Source organism: Myotis lucifugus, unplaced genomic scaffold (assembly GCF_000147115.1).
Source record: "Myotis lucifugus unplaced genomic scaffold, Myoluc2.0 scaffold_1, whole genome shotgun sequence".
Classification (NCBI taxonomy): Eukaryota; Metazoa; Chordata; class Mammalia; order Chiroptera; family Vespertilionidae; genus Myotis; species Myotis lucifugus.
This window is the reverse complement of record NW_005871049.1, coordinates 1,985,489-1,998,003: the sequence shown is the minus strand read 5'-3', so window position 1 is coordinate 1,998,003 and position 12,515 is coordinate 1,985,489.

The window sequence follows — 12,515 nt, the reverse complement described above, 5'->3', positions numbered from 1 at the left end:
ATTCTGGGCCAGCTTTAGCTCTGAGGCCTCGCTGCTGAAAACATCGATACAATGTTGCGGTCTGGCTGGATGAATCCCGGCTGAATGAAAGCTGGTTTCTGGGGTTTTGTTTAGCTTCTTATTTGCAACATAGTACATAGTTGCTTAGAGTTGCAGCTGAGAGGCCGGCAGCGGCAGGCGGGGAATGTTGGAGTCCACAGTCACTGGAGCAAGCAAGCCTCCCTGCTCGCTTCAGTGCATGGCTGACGGCCGCCATCTTGGCTGACAGTTAATTTGCATATACTCACTGATTAGCCAATGAAAAGGGTAGCGGTCGTACGCTAATTACCATGTTTCTCTTTTATTAGTGTAGATAGATTGATTGATTGATTTTAGAAAGGAAGGGAGAGGGAGAGAGATAGAAACATCAATGATGAGAGAGAATCATTGATTGGCTGCCTCCTGCATGTTCCCTACTGGGGATTGAGCCCGCAACCGGGCATGTGCCCTTGAGCAGAATCGAACCTGGGACCCTTCAGTCCTCAGGCTGATGCTCTATCCACTGAGCCAAATCGGCTAGGGCTCCATTGATTCTTGGAGAGAGTGAAAGTAAGGGGGGAGAGAGCGAGAGAGAGAGAGAGAGAGAGAGAGAGAGAGAGAGAGAGAGAGAAACATCAGTTTGAGAGAGACACTTTGATTGATTGTCTCCCACATGAGGCCTGACCAGGGCCAAGGAGTGAACCTGCAACTGAGGTACATGCCCTTGACTGGAATCAAACCCGGGACCTTTTAATTCACAGGCCTGTGCTCTATCCACTGAGCCCAACCGGCTAGGGCTCAATTCAGATTCTTTGACCATTTTACAAATTGAGCCATTTGTCTTTTGTTGTTGTTGAGTTATAAGGGTTCTTTATGTATTCTAGATACAAGTCCTTTATCAGATACATGATTTATAAATATTTTCTCCAATTGTGTGGGTTGGGTTGTCTTCACTTTCTTTTTCTTTTTTTCTAGATACAAGTCCTTTATCAGATACATGATTTATAAATATTTTCTCCAATTGTGTGGGTTGGGTTGTCTTCACTTTCTTTTTCTTTTTTCTTTTTTTTAAAAAATATATTTTATTGATTTTTTACAGAGAGGAAGGGAGAGGAATAGACCAGAATCGAACCTGGGACCCTTGAGTCCGCAGGCCGATGCTCTATCCACCCTCCACTGGGGATGTGCCCGCAACCAAGATACATGCCCCTGACCAGAATCGAACCTGGGACCCTTGAGTCCGCAGGCCGATGCTCTATCCACTGAGCCAAACCGGTTAGGGCTGTCTTCACTTTCTTGATGGTATCCTTTGAAATACAAAGTTTTAATTTTTAAAAAAAGATTTTAAAAATGTTTTTATTGATTTGAAAGAGAGAAAGGGAGAGGGAGAGGGAGAGAGAGAAACATTGATGTTAGAGGGAAACGTGGATCAGCCTCCTCCTGCATGCCCCCTACTAGGGATCAAGCCCCCAACCTGAGTATGTGCCCTGACCAGGAATCGAACTGACAAACCTTTGGTGCATGGGACACTGCTCAACCAACTGAGCCACACTGGCTGGGCACGTATTGAATGTTTTAAAAAATCTTGTGGGATGTGAAGGTGATCTGGCTGCAACGTCTGTCACCCCATTGATCAGCAGGGTTGATTCGGCTGATCTGACTGGCTTGGTGGGTGTCCCCTTTCTCCCTTACTGCTCCATATGTGTCCCTCCTGAAGCTGCATGCTCAGTGGAAGAGGACAACTTTCCCCCCCCCCAAAATAAAAATAATAACAAAAATTCTTGTGGTACACTGGTTGAAAATCGCTGATCTATTCTATTCTATTGATCAATGGGCCTCTTTTGGGGGTTTGGGGGGGCCTATCATATATATATATTTCAGAGAGTAAGGAAGAGGGAGAGAGAGAGAGATAGGAACACCAGTGATAATGAGAACCATTAATCTGCTTCCTTCTGAATGCCCCACACTGGGGATTGAGCTTGCATCCTGGGGACTGAGACCACCACCCGAGCATGTGCTCTGACCAGGAATCGAACCGTGACCTCCTGGTTCATAGGTCGACACTCAACCACTGAGCCATGCCAGGCAGGCAGGCCTATCTTTATACCAGTACTACACAGTTTTGATTGCCTGACTTTATTTGTCCCCACCCCCATCTTTCTCACTGTCTAGAATGGAAGTACCAAGGGGTCAGGACTTATTTACTGTTGCGTTTCCAATGCCTAGACTAGAACAAGGCCTGGTGCAAGGTAGATGCTTGATAAATATTTGTGGTTTGAATAAATAAATTCTTAAATGACTACAGTGCTGTTGGGAGGGGAGGGTTGAAGATATAGGACCAAGAGGTCACTAAACCAAGGGAGTGTGAATAGGGTCATGGGGTCATGGGCCCGGGTGCAGAGGAGAAACCCCTCATCCTCTGAGATTTGTAGACAAAGGAAAGTGGGGCCTCAGCTCTGTTTTAAGTGGAAAGGGAAGGAAATTGAGGGAAGTTCCACCCAGTGCCTCTGTTTTCGTGGAGAGGTAGGAACTGAGAGGAAAGGGAGGGGCTGAGGACAGCTGAGTGCCCTTAGGGCCCCAGCCAAGTGTTAGGCCTAATTGGTGGGCACCCTTGACTCATTATTGGATTCCCTCTAGGGCAAGCATGTCAAACTTGGCATGTGGCCCTCTGGCCTCGAGTTTGACATGCTAGGGCTTTGTGGGGCAAGGGGTATCAGATGAAGTGTCAAGAGGTCAAGTGCTAGAGAGGGTACAAGTAAGCAATGGCTGGGGGCACGGGCTGGCAGAGACAGGAGAGAAGCCACAGAGCAGGGCCCTGACCACAGCAACATTTTATTTCTTTTTCTTCTTTAAATATATTTTTATTGATTTCAGAGCCAAGGGAGAGGGAGATAGAAACATCAGTGATGAGAGAGAATCATTCATCAGCTGCCTCCTGCACACCCCTTACTGGAGATTGAGCATGCAACCTGGGCATGTACCCTGACTGGGAATCCAACCATGACCTCCTGGTTCATAGGTCAACATTCAACCAACCACTGAGTGACACCAGCCAGGCAACATTTCTTTTTCTTTTTTAAAAAATATATTTTATTGATTTTTTACAGAGAGGAAGGGAGAGGGATAGAGAATTAGAAACATCGATGAGAGAGAAACATCGATCAGCTGCCTCCTGCACACCCCCTACTGGGGATGTGCCCACAACCAAGGTACATGCCCTTGACTAGTATCGAACCCGGGACCTCTCAGTTCACAGGCCGATGCTCTATCCACTGAGCCAAACCAGTCAGGGCGCAACATTTCTTTTCAAAAAATATGTTTCTATTGATTTTTTTCATAGAGAGAGGAAGGGAGAGGGGGAGAGAGAAAGAGAGAGAGAGAGAGAAAGAGAGAGAAAGAGAGAAAGGAACATCAATGTTAGAGAGAAACAGCGATTAGCTGCTTTCTGCATGGCCCCTACCTGGGATCAAGCCTGCAACCTGGGATCAAGCCTGCAACCTGGGCACATGCCCTGACTGGGAATTGAACTGGTGACCTTTTGGTGCATGAGATGGGGCTCAACCAACTGAGCCACAGGCCACAGTCAGCCACCCCTGGACACACACAGGATAGTGTGGAGTGCTGAAGAGAGGTTTGGCAAGGTGACTTTGAGGCTTGGCTGACCCTATATCAACTCACTTGGTCAACACAGCTGGGGTGGGCCCAGCTAAATGAACACACAGGCCTGCCCTCTCTGTGTATCTGAACTTGATGTCTACCCATTTTTATCTATAGATTTGTAATATTCTCAATCCTTCAGGAGGCCTTGAAAGCTATCCTTATCTATCTATCTATCTATCTATCTATCTATCTATCTATCTATCTATAAAAGGCTAAGTGACCATCTGACTGTCTGACTGTCCAACCGGCCAGTAGGTATGATGCGCACTACCGGGGGGCAGACGCTCAACACAGGAGCTGCCAAACTGCGGTGACTTAGCAGCGGCAGTTCTCAGGTGATGCACCCCGGAACCAGAGAGGAGGGAGCCCGACTCCTCATGGGGCTGCGCGATTCCACCTTTGGCCGTGGGTTATGTTGTTTCTCGGGCACTGTTGGCCCCGAATCTGGTTTACTGCACACTTGTGTTTGCATTCCACACCCTGTATGACAGCAACTTTGCAGAGTGCCCTCTTGCACTCTGGGACACCTTGGGGGATGTTGGAGAGCCGGTTTGGGCCTGATCCCCGCAGGTCAGGCTGAGGGACCCCACCTAGTGGAGGGCCCCCGCTCACTCTGCAGACTCCCTTTGAGCCTCGGCACCGCCCCAGTTGCGGCCTGCTGGGGAGGGACTGCGGGAGGCTGGCTCTAGGCCGTGCCTGGCCAGTCTCATCCAGTCCCACCCCAATGGCCACCTTCTAATTAATTTCCTTTCAATGTGCACGAATCTGTGCACCGGGTCACTAGTAGGATATAAAGGAGGTATAAAGGGGCTTAGTGGTTGAATGTAGCTAAAAGGGGGAGAGGAAAAACTTCAGATGTCATCAGGAACAGTGCTTCCAGGCACTGGGGTTTAATTCTGCTGGCGTGGCTCTGGCCTGTATTGCTAGGTGGTTAGAGCGTCGGCCTGTGCACTGAAGGGTCTCTGATTCGATTCCTGGTCAAGGATACATACCCACCCCCATTGGGCTGCATGCAGGAGCAACCAGTCAATATGTCTCTGTGACATCGATGTTTCTCGCTTTCCCCTTCTCCTCCCCTCCCTTCCACTCTCTTTGAAAAGCAATAGAAAAAATATCCTCATGTTAGGATTAACAAACAAACAAACAAAAACACACACCACCTAATTCTGCTGGTGTGGAGAGTACCACGATCAGATATAACATTGTGAAAGATGGCCCTGCAACTATGTGGAGGATAAAAGTGGAAGCAGAGAGAACTGGAGGATACTGAGGCCATAAGGGAAGAGGAAGCTGTGACTTGGACCGGAGAAGTGGGAGAGAAATGGGGATAGAAGATGGACTAGGAAGTGTTTCAGAAGGTAGAAAGGACAGGACCTTGAGACTGGATGGAAGCATGCGGGAGTATGAAGGTCAAGGTGGGGTCCAGATTTCCAGCTCAGATGAGGCTGAGATGGGGCGACAGAAGGAACACAACTGGGGCGGGAATGTATTTTATTCAGGGTTTTTTTTTAAAATTGATGTGAGAGGGAGAGGGAGAAAGAGTAAGAAACATTGATTTATTGTTCCAATTATTTATACATTCATTGGTTGATTCCTATATGTGCCCTGACAGGGGATCAAACCTTGGCATATTGGGACGATGCTCGAACCAACTGAGCTACCCAGCCAGTGCTATTGTGATTTTTTTTAAAAACATACAGAAAAAGAGAAATATAACCAATATACCTAGATTCAATATATGTTAACACTTTGCCACATTTGTTTAGTAGAAAAAGAGATTTTTTTCTGAACCATTTCCAAGTGTATTACAGGCAGTCTGATACTTCTCACCTAAACACTTAGCAAACTTCTCCAAATCGTCAGGATAATCTCCTACAAAGCCACAAAACCACCCAGTAAATAATTCTCTAATATCTAATGCTCTTCCATATTCAAATTTTCCCAAAATGTCTTTGGCAGATGGTTCTTCTCCTGAACTATATACTTATCAAGGATCATGTATGACATTGGTCCTTGTATCTCTTCAGTATCTTATAATGTTCCCACCTCATGTTTTCCATGACTTTTTTTTTATTTTTAAGAAAACCAGACTGAAATAAACAAATTCGTACATACATACATAAAAGAAAGGTGGGCTGCCTTCCATGACTTTTGTTTGACATTTGAAGTGACCAAGCCAGTTATCCAAGGAGGCCCCACATTCTGCCATTGGCTGGTGCTTCCTCATTGGCTGGTGCTTCCTCTGCCCTGCATTTCCTGTAAACTGGACATTAAGTCAGAGTCTTGATTAGATTTGGGTTAACATTTTTGGGAAGAATGCTTTGAAGTAGGCAGCTGCTGGTGTTCTGGCATGTTAGGTTTAGAGAGCCTGGAGGTCATCAGGGGCTGACGTCATGTTAGCGGTTGAACATACATGTAATTGGAAGATGTGGAGGAAGAATCAGTTGAGAGAGAGTACCTGGAGGTTCATCAGAGAGGGTCATCAGACTTGAAGTCTTTGATTGGGGTGGGAGTGGTGATGAGAAATCCCAGGAAATCTATGGAAGAGATCCCCCAGGGGGTTTCCAGAGGAGTTGGTGATAAGACAGAACTAAAGAGATTACTACCTGAAGCCTGACTGTCAACAAAAGCCCTGCCCTGGCCCCACCACAAAAGAAAATCCTGGGCCCTTGCCTGGAAAGTCAGGTGATGTGTCTAGAGTTGAAAATAAGCCCCTCCCAGGGAGATTGCGGAGGCCTTAAATGATAGGGCATCTCTAAAATCCAAACTGGAAACACAGGGACTCTTTCCCCCTCCCCACAGGGGAGTCTGCTGTGAAGTTCTTTCCTCTTCCCCACGTGGGAATCTGTACTTGTTCTTCAATAAATCTCTACCTTTGCTGTACCAAAAAACAAAAACAAAAAGCCAAAACTGGAAACACAGAGCTAGGATAGCCAATGGGAGGATGGAAGTGATTTCAGAAGGCTTAATTAGTCATATTAACGAGCCTAAGGCAAAGGATGAGACCAGACAGGAGGAGGTCGGGGGTGGGGTGGGGCTCAAAGTGGTGGCATCTCCAGCCCTGCCCAGGGATTCCTGAGGCAGCCAGGGGACTTGGGCTACATTGAGCCCTGGATCTCCAGCCTGGACAGTGACTGAAGCTAAACCATGTAAGAGAGTGGCCCTTGCTGCCTTCTGCATCCCAAGCCTGTGGCAATGAGGAGATAGAAACACCCTCAGGACACCCAGCTCCTCACTGTGGACTAGGACACCTTGCAAGATGTGGTCCTATCTGCAAGTCCAGGGTTGTCATCTACCCTGTTCCTCTCCCTCTCCACCCATCAGCCGCTATGGGCTATGGGCTTGGCCTGCTTTGGTGCCCAGATGTGGAAGACCCCGCCCTGTTACTGCTAGCCTCTTCAGAGTTCTGTGTACCAGCTGCCTGTGCTGCTGTTTGAGAGGCAGCACGCTGTGAAGTTATGAACACAGACTCTGACCACGAGGCCTGGTTTGAACCCTCAGCTCTGACACGAAATAGTTCTGTGACCTTAGGCAAATGGAGTTGTTGAGAATTAATGTTGTCAAACTCAAGGGGTTCACTGCTTGTGGTATTCTATTCAAGAATGAGCCCAGCCAGCATGGCTCAGTGGTTGAGTGCCGACCTATGAACCAGGAGGTCATGGTTCGATTCTGGGTCGGGGCACATGCCCCGGTTGCTAACTTGATCCCAGGTGTGGGGCATGCAGGAAGCAGCCAATCAATGACTCACTCATCACTGATGTCTCTCTCTCCCCCTCTCCATTCCTCTCTGAAATAAATAAAAATATATATTTTTTTAAAAAAGAATGAGACTTGGCTGCTGTTAGGCAGTTTTTTTACTTGCAGCAAGTAAAGGAGAAGGGATTCACATCCAAAGCTCTGTCTCCTGGAAGGGAGGCTTAGCCATTGCTTATATACACTGTTTGGTTAAAGCCATATTGATTTCTTCTTTGCAGTTGGCTACTTTTATCAGAATGGGTTGCCTCAAGCTCATCTGGTTACAGCTGCTTCTGCAAAATACATTTTAACATTTAGCAAGAACAGCATTTAGTAAGAACCACCTAGACCTTGAGACCCTTGTCCTATCTAACATTAATATGAGCTTCAAAAAGTGCCTGGCACCTGGTGAGTCCTGAAGTTGTTCTAGTCATGATTATTGTTCTCATGAGGCTCAGAGAGTTCAAGATCTATCTGCCTGAGCTCATAGAGCACCCTTCTAAGATGTTTTTCCAGTACACCCCTGCTGCATTATGAATACCACTACCTCACTGCAGAGGTTTTCTGTGCTCTAAATCCCATGATTTTGTATACTCTGTCCTACTACTGTTTCTGTAGGTTAAATTTATCTTTATCAGACCAAGTGAAGGGTTTGTGGAGTTGGAAAACTAAAAAGGCATAGGAGTATATCCCTGTTGACAAGCAGTTTACATTCTAGTAAGAGAATAGGAAGAAAAAGTAGCCTAACACAAGGCTGTGTGTGATGAGGATTGTGAATTTCTAAAGGGTAGGAAGTTCAACAACCATAAACAATACCTGTGTGCCCTAGCCAGTGTGACTCAGTTGGTTGGGTGATGACCTGTGCACCAAAAGGTTCACCATTCCAGGTTGGGGCACATTCCTATTGGGGGTGCAGGAAGCAGCTGATCAATGTTTTGCTGACATCATAGTTTCTCTCTCTCTTCCTTTCTTTTTTTAAAAAAATATATTTTATTGATTTTTTTACAGAGAGGAAGGGAGAGGGATAGAGAGTTAGAAACATCGATGAGAGAGAAACATCAATCAGCTGCCTCTTGCACACCCCCTACTGGGGATGTGCCTGCAACCAAGGTACATGCCCTTGACCGGAATCGAACCTGGGACCCTTCAGTCCGCAGGCGGATGCTCTATCCACTGAGCCAAACTGGTTAGGGCTCTCTCTCTTCCTTTCCCTTCCTCTCTAAAAACCAAATAAAAATAGTTATTTATATATAAACTAGAGGCCTGGTGCATGAAAATTCATGCACTAGAAAGAGGGTCCCTCAGCCCAGCCTGCCCCCTCTCACAGTCCGGGAGCCCTCAGGGGCGGGAGGCGACCCGGCGATCAGGGGAAGGCGATGCCCCATCACACCTCTGCTGCTGCCACTGCAGGCAGCGCAAGCCTCGGCCGGCCCTGGTTACCTGAGCCTCGGGTGGCCCTGGGCGGCTGGAGGGCTGAGGGAACTGGGCGCCACCATCTTGTGGCTGTGGGTGCCGCCATCTTTGAGGGCATGGCAATCAATTAGCATATTCCCTCCTTATAGGCTGTGGGTGCTGCCATCTTTGAGGGTGTGGCAGTCAATTAGCATATTCCCTCCTTATTGGCTGTGGGCGCCACCATCTTTTGGGACAGCGTGAGGGTCAATTAGCATATCCCCTCTTTATTAGATAGGATATATATGTTTTTTGGGAGCTCATCATGCAGAAAAACAACCTAGTACAGTGGTTCTCAAACTTCCTAATGCCGTGACCCTTTAATACAATTCCTCATGTTGTGGTGACCCCCAATTTCATTGTTACAAATTGAACATAATTAAAGCATAGTGATTAATCACAAAAACAATATGTAATTATATATGTGTTTTCTGATGGTCTTAGGTGACTCCTGTGAAAGGGTCGTTCGACCCCCAAAGGGGTTGCTACCCACAGGTTGAGAACCGCTGACCTAGTAGGTATATAGTAGTCTCATTTTACAAATGAGGAACCTGAGGCTCAAAAATGTTAAACACCTGTGTATGTAGGTCACATGATGAGTGAGTGACTTGAACTTGGTTCTTTCTTCCTCCAAATCACCGCTTTGAACCAGTCATTACAGAAGGTACTGGGATGGGCACACCCGGGATGAGCTGCAGAAGCCAGCTAGAGAGAAGAGGTGCATTTAGCAAAAGGACACTGGATCATGGCAAGTTGGCCCGCTGTCCGCACGTGGCCCACAGGACCGTCCCACCGCAGCTCTGGCTTTCGTTTGGGCCACACTTTGAGGCCACAGTTCTGAGATAGGCCTCTGATTGGCCTGCTTGGGTCAGGTGGCTCCCAGGCTGATAACCTGCGGTGGCTGTGGGCTGAGGGATTCACTCTATGGGCTTGGAACCTTGGAAAAGGGGATCAGTGTTCGCTGGGCCCCACAAGAAAAGGCTGCCAATACCTAGTAATGTCTGGGTGCCCCAGATCCAGCTATCGACCCCACTGGCCCTTAATGCCTATATATCCGAATTCACCTACCTCCCTGCCCTAGGGCTCTGAGAAAAGAAGAGATGGAAGAAGTCTGGGTCAGCCCTTCTTTGTGGGCTCTGGGTCCTGCCCTAATGCTTCTTCTGCCTTAAAAAAAAAAAAAGTATTGATTGTTTTTTTTTAGAGAGAGAAAGAGGAAAGGGAAGAGAGAGAACGATTTGTTGTTCCACTTATTTATGCATTCATTGGTTGCTCCTTGTATGTATCCTGACCAGGGATTGAACGCACAACGTTGGCATCTCAAGATGATGCTCTAACCAACTGAGCTACCAGGGTAGGGATTCCTCTGCCTTTTGTGCATCTTTTTCCTTTTTCTGGAATTCCAGCCCTGTTTTCTTGCTCCATGCCGGCAATCCACAAACAGTGTAGTCTCTCCTTCGTTTTCAGAGAAAAATCCCAATGCTCCGCTAGTCAGGCTCTGCTCTTCTCTCCCCTCTCCTGCTGTTGGGTTCCTTTCCTCCTCTCCTTCCTCATCCCAGGCAGTCTGGCTCCTTGCCAACAGTCCCATTCTGGCCAAGTCTGGTGGCCTTTCATATCTTTGCTGTTTACTTCAGACAACATTTGACTCTGTTAACCCCTGGAGCTAACAAGGTTTCCAGGAACTTCCACTCTTGCCTGGTTCCCCCTACCTCTTTCACAAGCCCTTCTCCATGCTCCCACATCATGGGCTTTCCTCCTTTCTCCTCTTTTTCCTGTCTGGCAAACAGGTCCACTTTGCTGATCCTTCACCCAGTCTCCCTGAGGGACCAATCTACTCTGTCACTGGCATCCCCTAAATGCCAGCAATGCCTGAACCTCCATCTCTAGCCTAAATTTGTCCCAGAGCTCCAAACTCACTATCTGTATGTCTCAGGGGTACCTAAAGCTCAAGGTAGGTCATTTATTCAATAAATATTTATTAAGTTGAGTGCTAATTTAAAACATAAATATTTTTTAAAAAATATATCTTTATATATAACGTAAATATATACATATTTATTTATTGCTGTGTGCCAAAAACTTGGGATTACTGTGTCTCCCGTGACCAGCACACAATGAGTGCTTCATTACTGTGTGCTGAGTCCATGTAGGAATGAATGTCTGGCAGAGTGTCTGACACAAAGGAGGTGCTCAATCAATATTAGTTGCCTCGTCCCTCAGTCGGACTTCTCTCTATTCCAGGAATGGGAACTGTCCCACCCTGTCACTCACAATGCAAAAGCTGCGTAAGTGAGCTAAACTTAAGAGACAGAAAGCCAAAGTGGAAGTCTCCCTTGTTCTGTCTAACATTCCACACCCAAGGCAGATGAATCTGTCAGCTCAGCAAAGGCAGCACTGCCCAGTCTCTCTCCTGGAGGCAGAAAAGAGAACTACAAACTGCCATCCGAGGATAAGCAGCCACTGCAGCCAGACTGGGAGGTACACAGATCAGGGTTCAAATTCAGGACGCAAGGATTCTCCCTAAGGTTCTTAGAGGCACCCAGAGGGCATTGGTAGTTGGCTATTTTGGCTGAAGGACCTGGGAGGGAAAACCAGGACTTTTTGATGCACTATCGCCACCGTGTGACCAGCTGGGGAATTACAGAGAGAAGGTTCTCCAGCCTTAGAAGGGGCTACCTGGACTCTGCCATTCTCTGAAGGCTGAGAATGCGCTCCCTGCTGCCAGTGCCCTCTTCTGCTGTTCGGGCTCCCCTGGGCCTCCAAGGCCAGTGCTGGCATCTGTGGAGGAGAAAGCATCCCACCTCTTGGTTGAGGGCAGTTGTGCCTTCTCTGACTCCAGAGCTTTTGGGGTTTGGTGGATCTTCGGTTGGCATTCAAGGCCCTTCAGAGCTGGTGCCCTTGACACCTACTCTGTGCTTGGAACTCAGGGTGACTCAACTCTGGACTTACCCTGAGATGCTGTCTTTGCTTTCTCCTCCCTTTCAGCCCTCCAGGAGCTCGCTCTGTCCTCCCCCCTGCTTCAGAAGCATGAAGCACATTTCCCCAGTGAGCATGTGAAATTCCTGGGACAATATCCATGTCAAAAGCAACCAGTTATTGAGCATCTGCCGTGTGCCTGGTACTGTGTTGGGCCCTTATGAGCATTTACTCTGTATACTCTTCATTCAGAAACCCCACAGAGCAGGTTACTATGATTGCTCTCATTTTAGTAGAAGAGGACACTGAGGCAGAGAAAAGTAACATGGTCCATCCAAAACCACACAGCCCTCGAGTGACAGAGCCCTGCCTGTAACTGCTAGGACACCTAGCATGGTGGGTGAGGCACACAGACCTAGGTTCAAATCCCATCTGTCACTCACGACCGACTTAACAACTTTGAACCCAAGCATTCTGTCCTCTTCTAAAATGAGATGGCAGCTCCCACCAGGCACAGGTGCTGGCTTTGAGGGGCAGGCAGCGACTGGGGACCTAACACCAGGGGATGAGAAGTGAGGAGGGTGTGGAGGACACTGGAGTAAGCTGGGCCCCCTCAGGGAGGCTAGAGCCCGGGCTCAGGGATCCAAACTCCATCATCTCTCATCTATGTAACCCTTGCTTGTTCTGCCTGTGCCCATCCCAGCCTCTTCAGTGCTTTTCTCACTTGTATGGGCCTT